This window comes from Mustela lutreola, chromosome 12, assembly GCF_030435805.1.
Source record: "Mustela lutreola isolate mMusLut2 chromosome 12, mMusLut2.pri, whole genome shotgun sequence".
Lineage (NCBI taxonomy): Eukaryota > Metazoa > Chordata > Mammalia > Carnivora > Mustelidae > Mustela > Mustela lutreola.
Window position 1 is genome coordinate 45,725,057 of NC_081301.1, and position 23,282 is coordinate 45,748,338.

Below are 23,282 nucleotides of genomic sequence, written 5' to 3' on the forward strand. Positions count from 1 at the left end.
GGGAATTCCCATAGCCTAGAACAGGCTGCATAACCTATATACACAAATTTTAAGTGATTAATAAATAGTTGACATAAAAAGGTAGAGATGTTTCATTAGACATAAATGTCCTGTTTTCTCTCTGCTTATTGCTTTCTTCTAGCTGCTATAAGGCATCAATGATGAAAAGAGAGGAGTTGATTACGTAGTGTCAGAGACGTGACGCTCCATAAACTCTAATCAACGTAAGTAAATACCCACGCGGTTTTGGAGGTATCGCTCAGGTAGTTTGGAACAGGTGCTTTGTAGCCACATCAAGAGTACACAGCATCGCAGTAAGTTGGAAGTAGAACGCTGACCTGTAAAATAATGGTCTATTTGTCCACATAGGGAAATTAAAGCCCTGTGAGACTTCACTGTACTTGAAAAAAAAAAAATCAGCGTTTGTGAATTGGATTCTTCTGAACATTAACAAAATTGAAAGAGGAATAAAAGTATATCCGTGGACGTTTTCAACAGGACTAAAGGAAGTCAGGGAAGCAAAGATCCAAGACTCCACAAAGTGTGCAAAAGGAGAGGCATTTTTAGTGCTTTCCGCCTGCCGGGGGCAGCGGGGGCGAGGCCGAGAACCGAGTGAGGCAGGAAGAGGTGTCAGGTCTGTAGGTGGGCGAGAGGGAAGAGGTCGGGGGTCGAGTCCGGGAGTTGGTGACTTCGCTGCGCACCTGCAGGGGCGGTGCTCCCCGGCACAGGAGCACCTGGAACAGTGAACCCGAAGGGGGGCGTTGGCCCTAGGGATACCCACCAGCCCGGGACCCAACCCTTCACCAGACCCGGCGTATCGGACCCCGGAATTCATTCCAGCACCCTGGCAGCCCCTCCCTGGCCAGGTGGGCTGTCGGTCTGGGTGCCAGGTTCCTCCCCCACAGGCTGAGCGCGGTCAGAGTACAAGACCCACTCCGGCAGTGTCCTCCCCAGCCTGGGTGCCTCTCGGGTTGCTTTTCTTTCCCTCCTCGCCCCGCCGCCCCCTTGACAGTCCCTGGGCTCGAGAGCAACGCGGTGCGCGCGGAAGCGCTGTCCCGCGCCTCGCGGAGCCGGGTGGAGCTGGTGGTGCGAGTTGACTAACAGTTGCAAACTATCCGCCAGTTAATATCCCGCTCGATCCCGCACCCACCCCGCCCGCTCTTCTTGTCCTTCCTGCGCCCCTATTTTCGATTTTAGGATCTTCTGTTTCCTGAAGTGTTTGGATAAAATCGCTGTCCATGATCTACTGAGCTAGAAATGACTCGATGGTTTTCATAGTTTTTTTGAACGCTGACTGCAGAAAATGCCATGGCGGGGCGGGGGGGGGGGGGGTTGGAAGGAGTGTGTGTGTGTGTGTGTGTGTGTGTGTGTGTGAGAGAGAGAGAGAGAGAGAGAGAGAGAGAGAGAGGAACCGACCTAGGGGGAGGGCAGGGGGCTTCCCTCTCCTGGAGGACAGACAGAATGATACATACTGTCATTAACAGTTTTGACCCACCCAGACCCCACCCTCCGGTTGCATCCATCACACAGTCATTACAAAGGGGCTGCGCTGTCACCCGGCTTGCCCTGCTCCTGGGGCTCTCAGGCTGGCTTAATGAGGTGCACCCAGCCGGGACTATTGTGCAGCGCGAATGAGGCAGGAACGCTACGGCAACGATCCTAGCAGCTGCTCGCAGCAGCCCGGCAGAAGCAGCCAAACCCAGACCTCAAGTGGATGGATGCCTCTAGAAGTGTTTTCCTGAACGAACCCATCAGGCAGTGGAAGACTGTGACAGGGCTAGTGAACTTAGATGGGGCATTCCTGTCCTGCCGTTGTGCTGGCTGGAGGCAAGTGCAGTCACTCGGGTAATCGCTGGGGCGCTGGGAGCGCGGCGGGTGGGTGATGGTGGTGGTGGTTTTAAGGCAGTCCTCAGTCCAAAGATGGCTTAGATCAATTTGCCCTCCAACCACTCAACTCTCCCCTTTACCTTTTGTTTTGTAAGCTTGGCTTTTTCCACCTCCACCCTCTCCCTCCTGTGGTGTGAACCCTGCGTCTTGCTCTGAGGTTTGTGCGTTTAAATGTAATTCTGATTGGTGAATGTTCTCTCCTTTTTGTTGTGATTACTAGAGATACTTTAGTCCTGCCTTCCCAGTTCTGCGCCCTGCACAAGCAGTTTTGAAAAATTAAGTGCAAAAAGCATGACAAAGCAATATGAGGTTGCTGTGGTAAGTGAACTTTTAAACCAAAAATTACCATTTCTTCTCGTATATTTGGTCTGTGGGTGGTTTGAAGGGGAATCATCACACACAAAGGGCTCGGGGCTGGGAAGAGGGGGTGGCGAAACAAACAAAAAAACAGTAGTTCTAATTTTGTTTTTCCTTTAACTGTGGTCAGTAGAGATGTTCTGCATTTATCCGGTTGATTCTCTTGGGATGGTGATGGGCTTGATGCGTTTAAAGTGGGTGAGAGCTGGCAGTCTGCAGGGTCGAGGGGCAGGGGAGGGAGGTGAAGGGAACAAGGTTATTGTCTGGTTTCTAAAAGAGCATGCAGCTCTGACTTCCTGAACTCAGCACAGTAGCCGGGTCTTCCTGATCTAAATCCTTAAGGAGAAAAAGAACAATGGGGTCATCCTCAATCACTACAACTACTGCTGTGCCCTCACCTGTCCTGGTAGACCTCCTCCTTCCATCTTCTCAGGTAGCAACATTAGAAGCCATCATTCTTAGGCAAATTCTAAACACTTAGGGATGGCAAAATAATACATTTGGAAAGCTGTAATCCTAAAAAGGTTTGAGGCTGGAGAAAAGAATTGCTTACCATCCCACTTCCCACTTCTACCTTCTCTTCTCCTTGTCCTCTCTCCTTTTAAACTAAAGAGTACAGATTTATTTAAGGGCCCTGCCCCAACCTCCTCTCCTAATCCTTTTTTACTGTTTAAAAATGGGAGGTGTGTTCCAGAGAAGGATTTCTGAGTTTTGTCCCTTTATCTCATTCACTTTCTGAGAATAGCTATGCAACTTAGTATTTGTAGTATGCTTAACCATTTCAAGTTTGGTAAAAGGGTCAACCTTTCCTCTGGAAAACTCTAAATTGGCCAGCTCTGACTTAAACAAAAAAAAAAAAAAAAAAAATTAGCAGTGCTCAGTACTCTTAACTTTTTCTGTTTGTGAATCTGGTTACCTTTTAATTTGTCAAGGGCTGTTTGGACCTGCAGGTTCTCTGGTGAGGCAAGGCCATCTGAGTTTTCTCATTTGAAGGACGGAATGGAAACAAAAATGCCCCCTGAGAGGAATGGTATTCATGTTTTGTTGAAACCATTCTTAATTATCATTATTTTTTATAATTATGTATGCAGTATAATTGCATATGCTTGCATTTTTTTAATCTAAACCTATAAGTCATTACAAACTTCCTCTGATCACAAAAAAACACAGAAAATAACTTTTTAAGCTGATTACATTGCAACAGAGTTCATGAATTTTGTTGGGCATTATCATTTAATAACTTAATTTAACAACTGATTTATTTTTGGTCTCTTCTTCATGAAGTTGTTGGAATTTACCAGTAACTATCAAAGGAAAGTGAAATCACCACTGTTGCTGTTAGTCTTGCCATTTGCGATCACCTTCTTTAAAAAGTTTTCTGTTTGGGACTTTAAAAACCCAATGGCTAACTAAACTACTCATCTGTTGGTACAAGCAGAGTCAAGTCAGTGGAACTTTGAAAAAATATTTTTTTAGAAGGGGCTACATTAGAATATAGTATTTTATATATTTGTAGTAGCAAGAGTTTCAATTGGGAATTTTGCTTTTTTTTGTATTGATATTCTTGGACTATAGTCAACTAACAATATTTTTAACTCTGTAATTTATTTTGGACCATTATACTTAACTGTCATACCTATTCTGTTTTGCGATTAATCTTAATCTATATTGGTACTGCCTGGGTTTTTGGCCTTTTTTTTTTTTTTAATGAACATCTTAAACTGTATTTCTATAAGGAATATAAACAAAGTAAGAATTCACTACTACTGCTGTACAGATATTTGCAAGTAAATTTATGGCCTAGATAGATGCAAAGTTAGATCACTAGGATACTTGGGGGAAAACAACTTTAATCTGAACTATTTGATAATACTCATAATCTCAACTAAGCCCTCAACTTTACTATAACTTTTCATCTACACATTGAAAATACTGTTTTACTTGAAGACATTCATAAAACTTATTATTTAAAATAACTTGGGTAATTTAAAGTTGTCTAAGTGGTAATTAATAATGGTGCATATGGTTTAATAGCTTATAAACATAGATTATTTACTGCCATACATTCCTGGCACTTTCCCTCCCTAATACCACAGTTCCTTGGCAATTTTAGATTTACTAAATTTTCTCAATAGGAAATTTCTTTATATCAGAATGTAATACTATAATCATTTCTTTCCTCCGTGTTCTAATTAGATGTCATTAGCTTATTAGAAATACAGCGGCCATGTTCTGATATTTTCCATAAATTTTATGAAAGCAGAAAACTTATAATATTCATAATAACAAAATTCTAAGTGTTTTCAACTAAGCAATATTCTCATAGAAATTGTCATTGCTTCCCATAACATTGACTCACTTTATGTAAATAGGAATCATATGTAAAGGAGCAAAATAGATGGGATAGATGTAGGGAGTGCAGGTCAGTTGCAGCTAGGGTCATCTAATATTACATTGAACATTTTATCTCTTGTAACTATCTAGGACATGAAATGTGCTTGCAATCAAACAAGCAAAAAAGGAATTGCTGAAATGGTATTATGATTTTAACAATTCAAAAATAACCTTCATTTCTTACTTCTAATTAGTATTAAACTGAATGTATACCTTTTATAAGTAGACAATCTAAAGCAGCTAAGAAGTTAACTTTAATAGTTAACATTTGTTGTCTACCTGCCATGATCCAGGCGTGAATCCACTCATATGTGAGTGCTTTATATGTATCATCTTAGTTAATCTTCAAAACACACTAGGAGGTAGGTTTTATTATGCCTAGCAACTAAGTAGACTAAGGCCAGTCAGCTTAATGAGCATTTGAATCAGATCTATTGAAACTTGGTCTAAAATCAAACAAAATGAAAATCAAATAATAGAAAATATGAGATAATTTTCTGAATTTAAAGAGACCCTCCACGTAAAACCCACATGATCTCCACAAATTCCCAAGGTAGGAATGATTACCCTTAATCTTGGCACTTTCTTTGATAAAACGTTTTGAAGAAATAAAGCTTAGTGAAATATTCCTAATCATAACTCCCAAATTGGGTGAAAGTACATTGGGCTAATTTGTTGGTTGTTTCTCTCTTGGGACAATAATTATGGAGAACTTATTGCATTCTCCATCCCACCCCAAAAACAAGCAAAAGGAAAGCAAGATTAAATCAATTATAATGACAAAAGTATTTTCAAATAAGTACCAACAATGCCTACTTACTAAAAGGAAAACCTAACTGCAAAATTAGTTTTCCTTAAAAGAGGATTTACAATCAAATAAGTAGAGTTATTTTTTTTTAATTTTACCAACTTAAAATGCTCTTTAATTTTTCATTTTAAACTTTGAAACTTTGAATATAATATTTGTCTAAGTAATGAAATGTTACATGATTTGATAAGTGGCAAATCATTTAATTATCTTTTGCCATACTTGGGTATTTTTAAAGTAAGTTTGCCTTGATAATACCTATAATCAATTAACTTCTGCTGTAACTATCTTGTGAACTTTTAAACTGCCCTGATTTAGTTAACTAAAGAGACATATAGAAAGTGATGTAGAAAAAAAAAGTGATGTAGAATGGTAGGTACTAAGGAGGGCACGTATAGCATGAATCACTGGGTACGGTGCATAAACAATGAATCTTGGAACACTGAAAAAATAAAACTAAATTAAAAAAAAGAAAATAGAATTTTCAAATGAGATCCCATTATTTGATTCCTTTTTAAATATGCAAGATGATAGACTTTCAAATATTAGAAAAAGAATCCCTTTAAAAAGCTCTAATTGTACTCTTTTTTTATTTATGAAATCCTTGAACCTAAGAGATTGGGACACAGATATTGCATCTGCTCTGGTTTGCTTATTTATTAACTTGAATCTGCAAAAATGGAGATGAGAACCCATTCAAGTTCCCTTAAGTACCCATGAAAAAATATTTAAGGACATCATTTCCATTGAACAGAAAACTCCTCGAGTTTTCACTTTCACCTGAGAAGAAATGAAAGTACTCAGAATAACTCTGTCTGCATGTTATTCAATAAATGGTCTCCTGAGTTGTTTAGTGTAAACATTTTTTTAAATTGGGTTACTTTTTTAAAATGCACAGAGCTCACATGTTAAAGAGCATTTGAATTTATGTTCTTGTCAAGGGAAGAACTTTTTAGAAATTAATTGGTCTGATTTGTGTCATCCTTTTATAAAGTGAAATCATCCAGATCTATCATATTTACTTTTATTTTCTTCAAAGATTTTATTTTTAAGTAATCTCTGCACCCAACATGGGACTCAAACTCACAACTCCAAGATCAAGAGTAACACACCCTACTGACTGAGCTAGCCAGGCACCCCATAAATCTATCATGTTTAAGCCCCAATTATTATAAGAGTTCCAGTAGCTTTTTTTAAAAAGTCTGATAACTTTTGATTTTTAAGAACCATGTTAACAATCAGAGAACTGTGGGGCTTGAGTGTTTCAACCTGGCAATATTCTAGCTGTTGGTCACATATAACTCAGCTGGATTTCACTTTGACCTTGGAGACCATGCCTTGACAGATTCTTGGATTATCACCCTCTGAAAATTAATTCTAGTTACTTACCTCACTTTAAATAAAATTCAATCTCAGTTTTTTATCATAGTTAATACAATATTTGTATAACTTTGTTTTATTCTTGATTTGAAAATTTACATTATATTACTATGTATTAAAATCACAGAACTGTATTAAGACAATTTTCTTACCCTTCAAACTCATCAAAGTACACAGGTGTATATATATATATATATAAAGTAAATATACATATATTAAAAGTGAGGGTTTCATTAGTATGAAGCAAAAGAGAAAACTTATTAAAGCAGCTTTTCAGTTTTAAATTATGGAATAATACCGTAAAACTGAATTTTATCTAATGAAAAGTACCTTAACTATATTTATTATTAACTAAAAATCTTGAGTATTTTAGGATAAGCCTGTTGAGTCTATTCTCTTCTATATCATCACTATTGCTTTCCCTTAACTTCATACAAAATGTTAATTTCACTTGAAAAATTAGGAGGTGTGGACTATGTTTAAAGTAGGAAAAGAATGACAGGACCTTAAGATAATTCTTTTATAAGTTCTGGAAGCCTTCAAGCTTTGCACCTCAATAATCCTTTTAAATTCTTTTAAACATGAAATTATTACATTTTGTGTTCAAAGTAAAGTTGTATGTTATGGATTTTCAAAGCTTCTCAGAGCATGAAGGGTTTACAGGAAAGAGCAAAATAATACAAGCTAGATACCACCACACCTGACAGACATTGACAAAGGTTGAGAAGACAGTGTTTTAATGGATTTTTTAAATAGAAATATACAGTTAATGAAATCTGAGGTCATTACCACTAAGAACCGAGAACTCAGCTTTCTGAGTGTTTCCAATAAAAATAATGAACCACAGGACACATAAATATTTAATAAAATGTAAAAAAATCACCACTCTCCTTTGTTAAGGATAATGAGAGTAAAGATTGCTTTAGAAATCTACACTTCTGAATTTCTAATTTCTCAGTGCTTAATTTATCACCATTAAATTTGGTGTTATGGCAGAGATGGTATTTATTTATTTATTTATTTATTTATTTAAAGATTTTATTTATTTTGACAAAGAGAGAGAGAGATCACAAGTACGCAGAACAGCAGGCAGAGAGAGAAGTGGGAGAAGCAGGCTCCCTGCTGAACAGAGATCCCAATTCAGGTCTTGATCCCAGAGCCCTGAGATCATGACCTGAGCAGAAGGCAGAGGCTTAACCCACTAAGCTACTCAGGCGCCCCCAGAGATGGTATTTAATATGTTTAGTTCTTATCCTAGACAACATAGCATTTTGGTGTATCCTGCAATATAAATTAATGGTATATATTACTCAACAAACATCATAGCATGCTTACTAGGTATTAGGCTCAGTGCTAGAGCCCGGAATACCCCGCTGGGAGAGATGGCTTTGCTATCAAGCAATGCACAGTCAGTGTAGGAGACAGACATGTCAACAAATGGTTATAATGGAGTGAGATCATTGCTATCCGAGCTATGTACAAAGTGCTTTTCGGAGCGCAGAGGAAACTAGCACCAATTTGCTGGCAGTTTGCTTGAGCTGGGGTATTCAGGAAGTGCGTCTCAGTGGAGGTGAAGTTTTGCACACTGACTTTTTTTTTTTTTTTTTCATTAAAAAAGTGTAATACTGGGGGCGCCTGAGTGGCTCAGTGGGTTAAAGCCTCTGCCTTCAGCTCAGGTCATGATCTCAGAGTCTTGGGATCGTGCCCCACATCGGGCTCTCTGCTCAGCAGGGAGTCTGCTTCCCCTTCTCTCTCTGCCTGCCTCTCTGCCTACTTGTGATCTCTGTCTGTCAAATAAATAAACAAAATCTTTAAAAAAAAATGTAATACTGGACCTCCAAATGATATAAAGAAAGATACAGTCTAAGAATAAAAAAGAAAGAAAGAAAAAAAAGACAGTCTATATTTTTCTAGCTTTTACATTTTGATATTTGATATGTGCTTAAGATGAGGGAGAGCAAGTTTTCTATGTAGGATGCTGAATTTTTTAAGATACATTAGTGTAATTTCTCAGATACACTGCCTTTGACAAATGTGCACAGCCAGGCAAGCCTTTAATATATTGATTATGTTAGTGTTTTGTTGCTGGTAGCATAATGGATAAAGCACAGGCTCCATTTTTATTCTTCCATGCTCTACCAAAGGCCGAGGAGTGGGGGGAGGGAGTTGAGAAAGAAGTATATTGCAAACCGTGAAAGGCACACAAAAGCAAAAGTAATTAAATAACATAAATGGTGAGGGAGATTGCCTGTGATCTGGGCTAGAATTAGAAGAGGAGGTGTAAGAAAGCGGTTGAGAGGAAATGATATGAAAATGTTTTAAAATAGAAAAAAGAGTTCTGCTTTATAACAATAGGGCATCAACTTAAGTGATTTCACTTTCCTTTGTGTTGCTTTCACATTTACATTGGAGAAGGGAAGTACTATTAATCTGAAATTTTCTTTACTTAGGATTAAGTTTCATCATTGATCCGACTGAAACCACCCTATTTTTCTTTCTTAAACTCCCAATTGCCTAAAAAATCTTCACTTAAGAGTGATTAGTACTTCATGTGAATGTCATTATGCATTTTGCTTTCTGATATCTTGACAATGCATTCTTGCTGGGATTCTCTCCTGGAAACAATTTTTTATTTCTTTCTGTTCATTTTTAGGAAAATCCTCTCAACATTGTTATATGTATTATTTTATAGGAAGGAAGCATGTAAAATACTCTTGAACTCATTTTACTTGTGAGTTTGAATAGCATTCAGATTAGAATGATTTCCCCAGAATTTTATAGGCTTGCCCAATCCAGCTGTATATTTTATATGCTAATGTAAATTCTATTTTTGTTCCCCTTGGGGGTTTAAGTGATTATAATTGTTGCTCTTCAAAAGCCAAACAGATGATGATTGCTGCTTCAGGAGTATACCAAAAGAAACTGGCTTTCATTAAACCTGCTCATCCACTTCATAATTATCTCCATTTTATCTAGCTAAGAAGGAGGAAAAAATGGCAAGTACAGTTCATTGAAGCCAGTTCAGTTATTTAAACATTACTTTATTGAACTAGCAGGAGGTGTAAAGTAGGGGGAATGTTTTCATTCTAACACTGATGTGTAGCCAGTGGCCCAACTCAAGAGTTAGTTGAGCATCAAATGCCAGAGGCCACAGGGAATGAGAGGCGAGATATTTTGAGCCATTCTGAGAGGAGTCCTCTAGTGGATACAGTAAATAGTACTGCAGTGACAGCTATGCTGAAATATTCTTTTTGCTTGTTCTTTCTATAAATTAAAAATGAAAGTTATGTAGCTTTCTACTAAGAGAGACTCAGAAATGCATCTGAAGTGAAAGAGTAATTTCCTATATAATGTAAAAAATTGGGGCTGGGGGCGATATTGATAAGTTTCAGATACCAAATCCTGAGACCAACAACAGAAGTCCTTCAAAGAATCCTTATGGTCATATAAGCCTTATGTTCTGATCTTGGGTCAGAAAGCAGATTCTTATGAAGGTTAATTTTCCTCAACAGATAGAGCATCTTCCCATTCAGGTGTCATGGGGCTCTGAGTTATCTGTTCCCTGGTCCTAAGGGCTATGTGGAGGGGTGGTTTTGGAATTGGCTTGTATTGGAATATGTTCCTGACCACATATATTGCTGGCTGTCCTGATGGCGCAGTGAGGGTCGTTGAACTCTTACCCAGGGGAATAGAAAAGTATCCAGATTCATCTGCTATCTAAGTTTCCAGCTGTGAGAAAGCAGTTCTCTGGTGGTTCAATGAAAAATTCTGAAAGAGCTATCTCTTCCAAAATTTCAAAGAGCATGTTTTAGAAACCAATTGTCTAAGGGTAGACTCAGATAAAACATAATTTTCATAAACAAAGAAAATGGAAGATTTTATTTTTATTTTTATTTTTTACAGATTTTCATTTTTATGTTCCATTATAGTTCTGCAAGTTTCAGGCAATTTCAGCTTTTGAAGTTTTAACACAGAGTTGTTATTTTACAACCTAATTTTGAAACTTCTGTGAAATCATATTGAAAAAGGGAAAAAAGTTTACTTAATAAGAAAAAGGAAATATGTTCCTGAAAGCCTTTTGGATAATTTGCCAGAAAGTTCTATACATTAACAAAGTTATTTTCCTCTCAATTCTTATGCCATAACAATAAAAAAAAATTCCTGTTTTCATACATGTAATTTTATTTTGACTTCACAATAACCTCATAAAGGAAGAAAAATAAATAATATCATCTTATTTTATATATAGAAACAGAGTTCACAATTTTAAAACTGGAATTTGGGTTGGGGCGCCTGGGTGGCTCAGTTGGTTAAGCAGCTGCCTTCAGCTCAGGTCATGATCCCAGGATCCTGGGATCCGGCCCCATATCAGGCTTCCTGCTCAACAAGGGTCCTGCTTCTCCCTCTGCCTACTGCTCCCCTTGCTTATGTTTGCTTGCTCTCTTTCTGTCAAATAAATAAAATCTTAAAAAAACAAAACAAAACAAACCTGGAATCTGGGGATACCAACTCCTTCATCAGAATTTTAACACCTGGATTTACCAATAGCTTGCCAATGCATGATGTTGGAATTAGAGCTAGACTCTAAGAATCCTTTCTAAACCCTAGGGTCAGGCTAAAAATGTTCCCAGAGAATGAATATTTTCTCAATCTTAGGTCACCTATGCAATTTTGCTTTCTTAGATCCAGGGAAAGGGTGTATTAATGGCATGCTCTCTGAAAACTCTCTGAATTAAAAACTCTATCTGGTGGTGGGACAGTATTAGAATTTTTTTGGATTCCTGTGCAGAAATATGCCAGGGCTTACATAACTTTGATTTCTTACTAACAAGGCCTATAAAAGTCATAAGTCTGAGAATATACCAACTGTGCCTAGAGCTGTTTTAGGCAAAAATACTGAAAACTCTGTGATTGGTTTTTCACCATTCCATCACCTTCTCCTGATACCTCTGGGACCTGGCCATCCTTTGTTTCCTTAGGGTTGTGCTGTCCCTTTACTTATATTGTTCAAACCCAGGGTCTCCTAGGACAATATCTCTTTCCTATCTACGGTGACAGGTTGTTAATCTAATAAATTATTCTCCACTAATGGGAAGATATGAAGGAAAGCCCCCCCCCCCCCAGTTGATATTTAGAAGTGACTTACAGGGAAAATGTCCTCACTTTTGTTAAACAATCATGGTGAATAACTTGTAGGGTGGTCATGTCAGGCCAATATGAATATTTTTCTGATAGCTGCTTTTCTTAACCATGTGGCACTCCTTGATCTCTATCACTGTGGAGACTGCTTACTTATCTTGAAATAGGACAGTTAGAAATGAACTCACTCAACAGAAAAATATAACTGAAAAAAAAAAAAACCCTGCCTTATCTCTCTATGTTTATTAAATAGAAGTAAAAGCTACAAGCTATAGTAAACACTAAAACGTACCCATGCCAATGGAATGACTGAAATTTCCCAGGGCCATCTTACACATCTTTTCTTCAATATGACAGGAAATGGTGGAAAATCAGGTTTACTCTGTGACCTCACAGACATATGAATGTAAATCAAATCTTTTAAAAGTCTCCCTGTTAAGTGTCTTCCAGAATAATACAAAGTAGAGATTTGATAATTATTCCAATTAATCTGCTCAACAGAGAGCCACACAAGCCACACTTTATTTTATATTTTTTAATTTTTTAAAAATTTTATTTATTTATTTGACAGACAGAGATCACAATTAGGCAGAGAGGCAGGCAGAGAGAGAAGAAGGGAAGGCAGGCTCCCTGCTGAGCAGAGAGCCCGATGTGGGTCTCCATCCCAGGACCCTGGGAACATGACCTGAGCTGAAGGCAGAGGCTTTAACTCACTGAGCCACCCAGGCGCCCCACAAGCCACACTTTAACTGCAAGTTAACTGAGCAACTGAAAATTTGTACTGTTTTGTTTAGTTTTGTTTTCAATCACTGGTTCATCAGAGTCATCTGTGGGGGTTTTCATAAATATGTAAACTTAGACCTCACCTCAGAATTACTAAGCAGACATCCTGGGATACAGACCAGGTCTCTGTACTTTAAAAGAAAAGAGCCTCCCCGGTAGATTGAGGCTTTGATCCGCAGCTATGAGTGAGAACCTCCAGGCTTTCCTCTCACCAGTTCTAACCATCAGTGAAGAGTCTCTCTGTGCCAGGCATTCTCCTAAGCCCTTGACAAATACTTTTCCACGTAGTGCTTACAATAACCCTAAAAGGTGGCTTTTATTTGTATAGTACTCATTTTACTGGTGAAAAATTTGAGGCTTGGAGAGGTCGGGGAATGTGACTAAAATCATATACCACAGATATGGGAGAGGCAGAACCAGAATCCACGTCTGCTTGAATACTATGAACCACTACAAGCCTGAGAAGGCCTTTTAAATACACAGATTGAAAATGCATGGCTGTATTTTATAGCTATAGTTTCTAACCTAGAAGCTCCCATTTTGTTGTTTGATTATCCTAAGATTATCCAGAGTATACAGGGATTGTTTCATTTCATGGCCCTAAAAGAGAGCTGCTATATTTCATGTGAAAGGAGATATTGTCTAATAGGTAAAGGATTCTTTAAAATTATAGGTCAACTGTTTTGCTTTCTTTGTATAAAAGTCATAGATGGCTTTCTACTTTAGGTCTTAATTCAGAAACTCAAGGTAATAAACTACCTTCTAATTTCATGGCTAAAAAATATTCAGAAGTGACACAATGTTAGAAGAGCCTACTTTTTTCTTCCAGGTTAATTTCTTATCAAAAAATACTAAAAATTATATAAAATCATTGCTGAGAAATGCAGTTTCCAGTGTGGAATATGCAATTTTAGGATTTGTTCTTTCTGATTTGGGACTGACACCACTTTTTAGAATAGTGATGACTCATGTCTAGGACTGAAATCTGTTTTTCATGGGTTTATACATTTTCCCCTTGAATTGCACCAAAAATGGTTTTTTAATTGGCTTTAACTCATGCCCAATAAATTGGACGAAAATTGATTGCCGCAGTCATGTTTGGTTTAAAATTATTCAAGACTGCGCCATGAGTCAAATGAGTGCGTGATCGAGGGCAGCAGTGCTTTATGTCCTCTGTTTATGACAAATAATGTTTTTTCAAAACAGTCATAATTCATACCTAAAAGTTAATATATGTTCACGACTTATAAAGCTTAAAAGACAGTAGCAGAGCCATGTTAAAAAATAAATTTCTCTTATTTTCATATTCTTTCTTAATATTTCTTTCTAATATTTTCCAGTTCTCCCAAGACTACAGGTTTGGTCATTATATGCCTTTAAAATTAAATAATTCTGCATGTAGTTCTTAATAGATTCTTGGTCATAATAGTAGAATATTTTTAAATAGCAAAATTAAATAAATGAGAATGTTCAGACTATACCATCCTGTGGAGTTGAGACCGGGAGCCAGTTCCCCATTCTCTGCAGAGTGATTTTAAAGACAAATATTAAACAATATGAAAATTGAATAACTCAGGTGACTGTTTAGGGCATTGAAATAGCAATTCACTAAATGGTACCTGTCAGGAAGCCAGTTTTTGTTCAATCTCATTATAATTATTTACTGTGTTATGGCTTTCATTTATTTATATCCCATAGAAATATACGCAAATCACTTTAAGGGTTTTGCTAGTTGGGAATAAAGGTGCATTTTATGAGATTCTCTAGCAACTGCAAGAAAGGGTATAATAAGGAAAAAGAAATGATTAATTAAATGAAAAGAACATCCCTTGGTCATAATATAGATAGGCATTAAGTGAAGGAAATATTTGATATTATTGAGTATAGTGAATATTAGGCAATTCTAAATGGGCAGATTAATTATTATCTTATATTGTATTCTTCTAAGAAACTGGTGGAGCAATTTCTGAAATTTTTGTCAATTTGCTGTATTTTTTTTTCAAAGATTTTATTTGTATTTGACAGAGAGAGAGAACAAGTAGGCAGAGGGGCAGGCAGAGGGAGAGGGAGAAGCAGTCTTTCTTCTCAGCAGGGAACCAGATGTGGAACTCAGTTCCAGGATCCTGGGATCATGACCTGAGCCAAAGGCAACCGCTTAACCCACTGAGACACCCACGTGCCCCAATTTGCTGTATTATATATGTATTTTTCATATGTATTAAATCTCAAGATTTGTTTTTGCAAGTGAACACTATCTTGTTTATAAACTCCAGGCTGGTCATTTGTCCTCTCTATGAATCTAAGTTGTCTTTTAAGCAGTTCCTCTCCATTCAGTATCTACCACCAGCTTCCACCTGCTGACTACAGGGCTGAAGCTTGAGCTCTTCAGCATAGTTTTGGTGTGTTTTTTTGACCCCAAACATAAAACTCCCTGTTTTTCAGATTTATAAAAAGAATAGATGCTCTGAATTTTTACAAACCCAATAATGCAGAAAACATAAAGAAAAAAGGACCTAAAGGTCCAATTCCTATTACCTCAAAATAGCCACTGTTTAATGTTCTGATGACTATTCTTTATGAGATGTTGAATACTCTCAACAATATTTCATGGAAATCTTTATATATCACTAAATTACAAACATATACTCTCCTTTTCAATGGCTTATAACTGTTTACTATGTTTATAGAGTACACTTCTCAAAATTAAAATCTACAAAAATTAAATAATGAAAATGTCCTCAAAACCTAATATGACTGGTGGCTTGGACCTCCTAGGACATCACACATTCTGTTTCTCAAAATCCTATTGGTCTGACCTGAATTGTTTTAAAAGAGTAAATCATCCTAAGTATCTTTTATCTCACCTCCATTTGTCAGTAATAGACAGCATGTCAAGACTTGAGTATGATTATTTCCAATTTTAAAAAGAGTTTTATCTATTCATGTTAATTGTAATCTTTGTACTGTTGTTCTTTTGCAAATGTTATGTCATCTTTAATTTGCTATATATGTATATTTTATATATATGTATATATGTGTATATATACGTGTGTATATATATACACATATATATATTTTTTAATTTCTGCTCTATTTCTTTAGAATTACTGGATTTTACCCCTGGAAAGTACGGCAGAGGTCATCTGATAAGTGGTTGTTAAGGACTTAAGCAATACAAAAGAAGTGCTTGGGGTCAAAGCACATCTCTGTTAGTTTCTCATTGTGTGATCTTGGGCAAATTACTCAACTTCTTCAGTCTCCTCATCTTTAAAGTGATGGGATGATTGTGAGGATTAAATGATTTAATGCGTGTAGAACATTAGAATGCTGTCTGGCATGTAGTACATACTCGATACTTGTTACCCATGATCATTATTTTCACTAATCCAATCTTTGGGGAATCACGACATTCAGTCAGAATGCTGACTGAATTGCTGATAGGGAATCAGCTAGACAGTAGGTGAAATAATACTCAGACTCATGTCTCTTTTCTCCAAGCCTAGGAATCTGAGCTCAATGTACCCTTCCTAGCAGTGTTTTTAGAGGCATCTATCGCTAATCAGAGTGCAGGCTCTGGTGCCTGGTTTCTCACCCTCATAGCTATCTTGGGCTTTTTGGCTCAAAAGTACAATTTGATCAGAACTCTATCATTTTCCTAGGGCCTTCTATCAATATTTTGGCCATCAAAACATTTTCATTATTATCAGTGAACTCCTCTTCTATACCTATCAGTCTTCCCCCATCTCTATTTATCCTCCGACCATGCCACCTCATTCCAACGGGTTTTATGTTTATTTTGTTTGTTTTTAACTTTTTAGCTTCTTAACCCTCCTTATGTCTTGATTCTGATTCCTGTAACTTTGAGTCTCTTTGCACTTGGTGAGTCCAAAATTTACACTTATCAATAGATATATCCTGTATCCAGTAGTTTTATGTCTGTTTCACTTCTCGCCCTTTTGGCTAAGATCAAGTGCAGTAGTTTTATGTCAGTATTTTCCTCTGCTGCCTTTCAAAGCCTTTCCATGATGTGACCCTGGAGGACCTAACTAACCTGATATCTTTGCTCTCAAGCCCACTTCCTCCTCTATAGTCAGCCTGGTCTCCTCTACCCAAGTCTTGTAATTTTTTCCTCTGTACCTCATGTCATTTGCTTCAAACACACACACACAACACACACACACACACACACACACACACACACACACACACGGACATGCACATACACCCAGTAAAGTAGATTTATATAAAGATCTTTTAAAACTAAGGACTAAAACACCGTAATATATATTTATATTTTCCTCTTTTCTTACACTGTGTAAAGAGGCTCAGATCTTCATGTCTCCTTCTGATGTGGTTAAGATGGAAACATGCCTTTCGTTTAGCATTCATTTCATATCTCAGAAATATTAGTATTCTAGAAAACATCAGTGTTGTATGAGTTAAATAATGAGCCCTGACAAAAAAGAAAGGCCTTTTTTTTTTTTTTATTGTCTGCACAAGGAATCTAGAAATATCAGCAAAAGAAAAAAAAGAAATTTCACAGTAAATTGTGTCAAAATAATTCAAGGAAATGTCTATTTGTTACTCAAACAGTTTAAATAGTCTGTAACACCATTCATCTACATTACATCTTCTAACTCGTGTTTACAAAAACTGACGTTTCAAACAAACATATTCTCTAATTTCTTATACCAGAATGACAGTGACCAAAGGAAGAGAGCATCATTTTTATTACAATAGTATTCTCAGTATTCCCTTAAAATGCACATACATGCTCAGTCAGAGAAATAGATTTCCCATTTAGCCACATCAACATGAAGGATCATAAGGGGTTGGAGTGATGGCAGCAGAGAGCAGCTCTGGCTGTGTGTAAGCATGTGTGTTTCTTCTCCGTGCTAATTATACTTCCTCATAGAAGCCTGGCAGTCACATGACTGGACTAAACTTTGTGTGATTCAGTCTTATCAAAATTTAAGGTGCATTTAGGACACAGAGAGATGCTCATGGAAGTTTAAAATGAAACTTAAATTTAAAATGAAAATACTGGGGCGCCTGGGTGGCTCAGTGGGTTAAGCCGCTGCCTTCGGCTCAGGTCATGATCTCAAGGTCCTGGGATCGAGTACCGCATCAGGCTCTCTGCTCAGCAGGGAGCCTGCTTCCTCCTCTCTCTCTCTGCCTGCCTCTCTGCCTACTTGTGATCTCTGTCTGTCAAATAAATAAATAAAATCTTTAAAAAAATTTTTTTTAATGAAAATACTGTTTTTTTTTTAATTGTAATCCATATATGAACTTAGACCTCAAAAAGTTTAAGATTCATTCTTTGATCAGGCTGCAAAGTTTTGTTTCCTTCCATTCTACTTATTCACTGAAAGTCCACATCTATAGCTGCATCTCTGTTAATCCATGGCACTGCTAGCCCAGGAGGGAACTGTGAAAGTATAAACCATAAGCAAATTTTAGTATTCTTTTGATATGATATATTTTCCAATGTCAAGTGGACATTGTTTCTTTCAAAACAAAAACTATTATAAAAAGCATATTCTCTTGTGTCCTTTGTATACTTTACCTCCATATTTGTTTGGATATTTATACTGATAGATTTATCAAACACAGACAATCTAAGAACTAGAAAACTAGAGCAGAAAGTACTGTTAGCTTATGTAAATGGAATAAATGTAATAGCCTATAAAAATGTGGAGAGAGGGAATCAGCCTAGGGAAAGGCCAGTGATGAGGAGATTGAAACAGATTTCTTCCAAGGTCATAAACAACTAAAGACTTTTAAATTCTTGCCTTAGAGTTAACACAGAATGGTAAATAATTATGGATAATACATGCATATATATATAATTGAATAATGAAAGTATCTCTTGGCATTAAATCAAAATGCTTTAATTTGATTAGACTGTGATGGTATGTATTTCATTCAACTTGATTTCAGTGAGTAAGTAACTGAATTATAACTTACACTTAATGCCTAACAGCAATATTTTGAGGTTAACTAAAGTAACAATGGTCATAGTTAATGCTAAAGAGAGTAACACACTGTACCAAGAAGACATTCAGGAAAGCTGCTCTGTATTCCTATTAATCTTAAAATGTAACCCATATTCCTAATTCCTCTGTTACCCTCCTGAAAATGAGAAATAATTTATGTCCTTCCCTATCTTCTGGGTTACAATGATAAATATGTAAAAGTGCATTGAGCTTTTTGTGATATAAGGTACTATAAAAATCTAAGGTGTTTTTATTATTATATCAATCAAATGGAACCTCAGACTAAGTTCCTTTCTGAAGACCCACAACTTTTTATGGGCAAATCATGAAATTGTATTGGGAAATATATTGAAGCCACATAAGAGGGTAGACAGAAGATTTTATGCCTTTTGAGGCCTTTTATACTTGGTTACAATTAGAAATGGGAGAAGATATTTATCATAGGATATATCAGTTGGGATATTAATGAGAGCAAATGACTATATTTAAGAGATGCCATGTAAAAGCAGGAACTCTAATTCTTCCTTCGTCAAATAAATGTGCTAAGTCACCATTTTTGTTTCCATCATCCTAGTTACTGCATATCAGCTGTTTCCTCTGTTCCAGGAAGTTTGAATATTTTACGCTCATGGTTACATTTAACCTCACAGCAATCCTACATTAAACATTATTATCACCATTATATAGATCAGGAAATCAAGACTTAGAAGAAATTAAGTAACTTGTCCAAGGCCCCACAATGATGAAGTCATGTTCAGATCAGGATGTGCCTATGTACAAACCCAAACTCTTAACAATTTTCAAAATTGTAGTCCGTGGTAGAATAACATTGAAATATCTATTTAAAGGACTAATTTTTGGCAAGCTATACTATTAAAAACTTAGGAGGAGATATTGTACAAATACTGGCACTCAAAAGATGCTTGAAGCAAACTGAAATGGGTCTTTTGTCAAAGATCAGGAATAAATAGAAACAGGAACTGATTATGTATTGATCATTTGATCTTCGCCTAAAGATAAATATTATAAGGACAATATCAGTTGTCTGATTTTTTTCTTTGGTAATAGATTTATAATCAGTTTTAAACAAAAATACTACAAAATTAGGTATTTCTAAAGCTCTTGAAAATAATGCCTTTATATATCATAGAGAGAATGTTTTCATTAAAAATCTATTATCCCATTTCCCTTAGAGGGAGTTAATAATGGGGAATCCCCCCAAACTTAAATTGGCATTTTGGGATCTTTAAATTATTTTTCATCATTCATAATGCCATACATATTATTTATTTGTGACAAAAATTAGAAGTGGTTTTTATAATTAATGCTAAAACATTTTCCTCTTCAATAGTGTGATTTTTCCTTTTTAAAATTATCCTCTGAATTATCTTTTGAAACATTATAATGTACATTTATACAATATCTTTTTCTCTCATTTCAGACTTGGTGAGAGTACATCTTTTAAACTTTTTGTAAATTCTCATCTTTAAAAAGTCCTACATGTCTTGGCAAAGAATAGTTTAAGCTGTTTATTGTATGCATATTTTCAATTTAATTAAGAAAAACAAAAATAAATATAGCTTAAGAGCCTCATTAATGCTGGCAGTTCAGACTTAAGAGTATTTGTAACTAGCAGAAAAATATCTTATTGTCTGATTATTTGAAGATAATAGTGCCTGAAAGGCTGGAATTTGAAAGAATATTTCTTAAAATGCTTATATAGCAGCCACTATTTAAACCAATATAACATTATGGAAAATGGTGATATGGAAGGGAAAAGTTAGCTTGTATAAACATAAATTTTTCTCTCATTAAAGAATATATACTTCACTCATTTATCCATACACTTGAATAAAAACAACAAAAAAACTGATCTTTGGGTTAGGTGATAGGAAGGAATTTTGCATAAAGAATTGAAAAGAAATATGTTCGAGATTCATTGACTTGTATATATTTGCTCATCTTCCTATGAGTAATCAGATTAAGTACATAGTTTAAAATAATAGTTTTTAATGTATCTAAATAGTTAATTAAGTACTGAAGTATATATCTGCACCTTAATTTTTTTTTCACTACTTTTCCTGACAAATTCATTTTTAATTCTTCCAGTTCCCACTGTGATTTAAGCAGCCTTAATAGTATCAATTAAGTGTACCCTGGCATTGATCAAAGTTTTGGGGTTAAAGTAAAAACGGATTGATTTCCTAAAGCTGCATTAACTATGTGTTATCACCAGAAGGTATCTTTGTAGAAATATTGCTAAAACTTAAGTTATAAATGCTGTTGTGGAAAATGAAATGCATCCTGTCATGCACTCTCATAAATGTACACCAGTGAATTTGCAATCCACTCAATGCCAAAAGGAACAAGATACGGTGCAAAGTCATAAGTGAATCAGGCACCAAGGTCACTGGTTATATTCTGATCATCATACATTTTAAACTTCTGTGAAACATTTAGTCAAATAATGCATAGAATTTCACACCTCCTATCCATAAAAGCAGACATAAGGTATAAAGTATAAAAGCAGACTGTAGGTATAAAGTGTACTCTAAGAACCATGTGGTGTCAAATACACACATGGAATTTTTTGAGTTCCCTGAATTACCCCTTAGTAATTATCTGGGTAAAGGGGAAGGGGGTGAAATAGAACTCTTATTCCTGTAAGCAGGTAAGCTGATTCTCTTCTGTGGTAGATAATTTCTTAGGCTTTTCTAAAAATTACCCTGGAATCTCTGGTGGCTCTATCACATCAACAAAAAGGTCAAGTTAACCTCACTTTATGGTAACTCCTCTGTATCCAGTTGATCTGCTTTTCTCACAATAGAAGAAATACTTTAGATTGCATTTAGAATCAGTTTCTAATACTGCAGCCAGGGAGCTTCTTTTGCCCCGTGCTCTGATAAAGACAGAATTCTGTTCTCTATCAGATTCTTTAAATTGTTCCTAACTCTTATTTCACCAAACTTCCCACAACTTTATACTTTTCAGATTGTTTATGCAGAGTAGCTATGACTAAGAATTATGATCAAAATGCTGTGCCCCTTTGGTAGTCCTCCTCAGTTTATGCTCCCCAGATAATTTTTAAAACCGGTGGGCTTTTTCTCACACGGCTCCCCTCCCCCCACTAAAAAAAATAAAACAATATCCCATTCCAGGCGCCCCCTCTCTGCCTGCCGCAAGCATTTTAATGACAGTTTACTTTAGCGGTCTATCAGCCGACTGCTGCCTCTGCCACCTGAATTTCAATTTCTTAATTTACAGCTCAGATAAAACAGAATGGAGCAGGATCTGGGCTGCTCTCTACATTGGGTTAGCCTTATCAAGCGTGAAGTTTGGCGCATTGCAAACCTATTCAAGTGATTATCTGTTGAGGACCTCTCGAGCCATCTCCATCTCTGCACCGGGCTGATAAGACAGCTGTTTCTCTAGCCGCCCTGTCTCCCCGGGCCTCAGTCTTCTTCTGATACAAACTCTGCCTTTGTCATTGTGCCCCGGTGCGGTCACTTGCTCTATGGGGCAAGGGTTTGATCTGAACACACATGGGGGGAAAGTGCAAATGTGTGAGAGAGCAGAGGAGAGAGGAGAGAGGAGGGGGATGGTGTAGGATGGGGGGAGGAAGTAGGGGAGGGAAGGAGGGTTAGAGACCAGTGGAGGTGGGGGCAGGGCTGCATACCGGGTGCAGTTGATAGCCCTGATTGACTGGTCGCTCAGGCCGGCTTTATTATTTCAAATTAGACGTGCATCGCACACAAGTGGAAACATAAATCTTCAATATGAGAAAGAGCCTCGGAGCATCGGAAGCAGAAAAACCGTTTCTTCCCAGGTCCCGGTAAAGGGGCCGGCCAAAAGACTGATTGCCACCAGCTGAGACAGATGGTTTCCTTTAACTTTGGAAACTGCTATTTTTAATTACTTGTATTAATTTTGCATGAGATGTATCGGCTCCAGGAGGAAGCTTAGAGAAAACTGTTAGCATCCCTGAAAGAAACGGACACAAAGCTCTGATTTGCCTTTTCTCACCTCCAGTTTTTCCTACCTCACTCTTGACTGGTCTGCTAGACCTCTCTTTGCATGCTCAGCAAAGATGTGAGTTTATTCTACTTAAAGTTGCTACTGTGTAAAAAAGAGGAGGAAAAGAAATCTGAGGACATTTTGTGGGAAGCTTTACATAAATGATCGTCGATCCGAAGCTGCAAATATATTTTCCGAGACACTCTGGGGCACGTGCAACAGATCGTAGTATGAATCTGAATATTTGCAGTCAAATCACTTAAAGGAGAATGAACTTTGTACAAATTTTACCCAGGGGGAAAAAAAGGTGGGACTGGGGAGAGAGCACTCTAAGTTGGTCTCAAAAGATTTACTGTGACACTAGATAACATTTAAAAAAATTTAAACACTTAAATAAACAATTTACATGTCTTTATGTGTGAGCAGTATCCTAAGGTTTTAGGGGAATTCTCCCTGAGTCTACTGTCTTTACAGTTTTTTCTCTCGGACAGGAGTTTAAAGACAAAATGTAAAGAGAAAGTGAA

At 36.8% G+C, this 23,282-nt stretch overlaps 1 protein-coding gene across 1 annotated transcript in view; it reads left to right on the forward strand.

The window, feature by feature from the left end:
- Positions 1 to 2,105: 2,105 nt before the first annotated feature.
- ELAVL2 (ELAV like RNA binding protein 2) overlaps positions 2,106 to 23,282 on the forward strand; it is a 168,805-nt gene continuing 147,628 nt past the window's right edge. The window contains exon 1 of the mRNA XM_059142846.1: positions 2,106 to 2,205. The gene's annotated coding sequence lies outside the window, so the exon portion shown is untranslated. The remainder of the gene's footprint in view (positions 2,206 to 23,282) is intronic.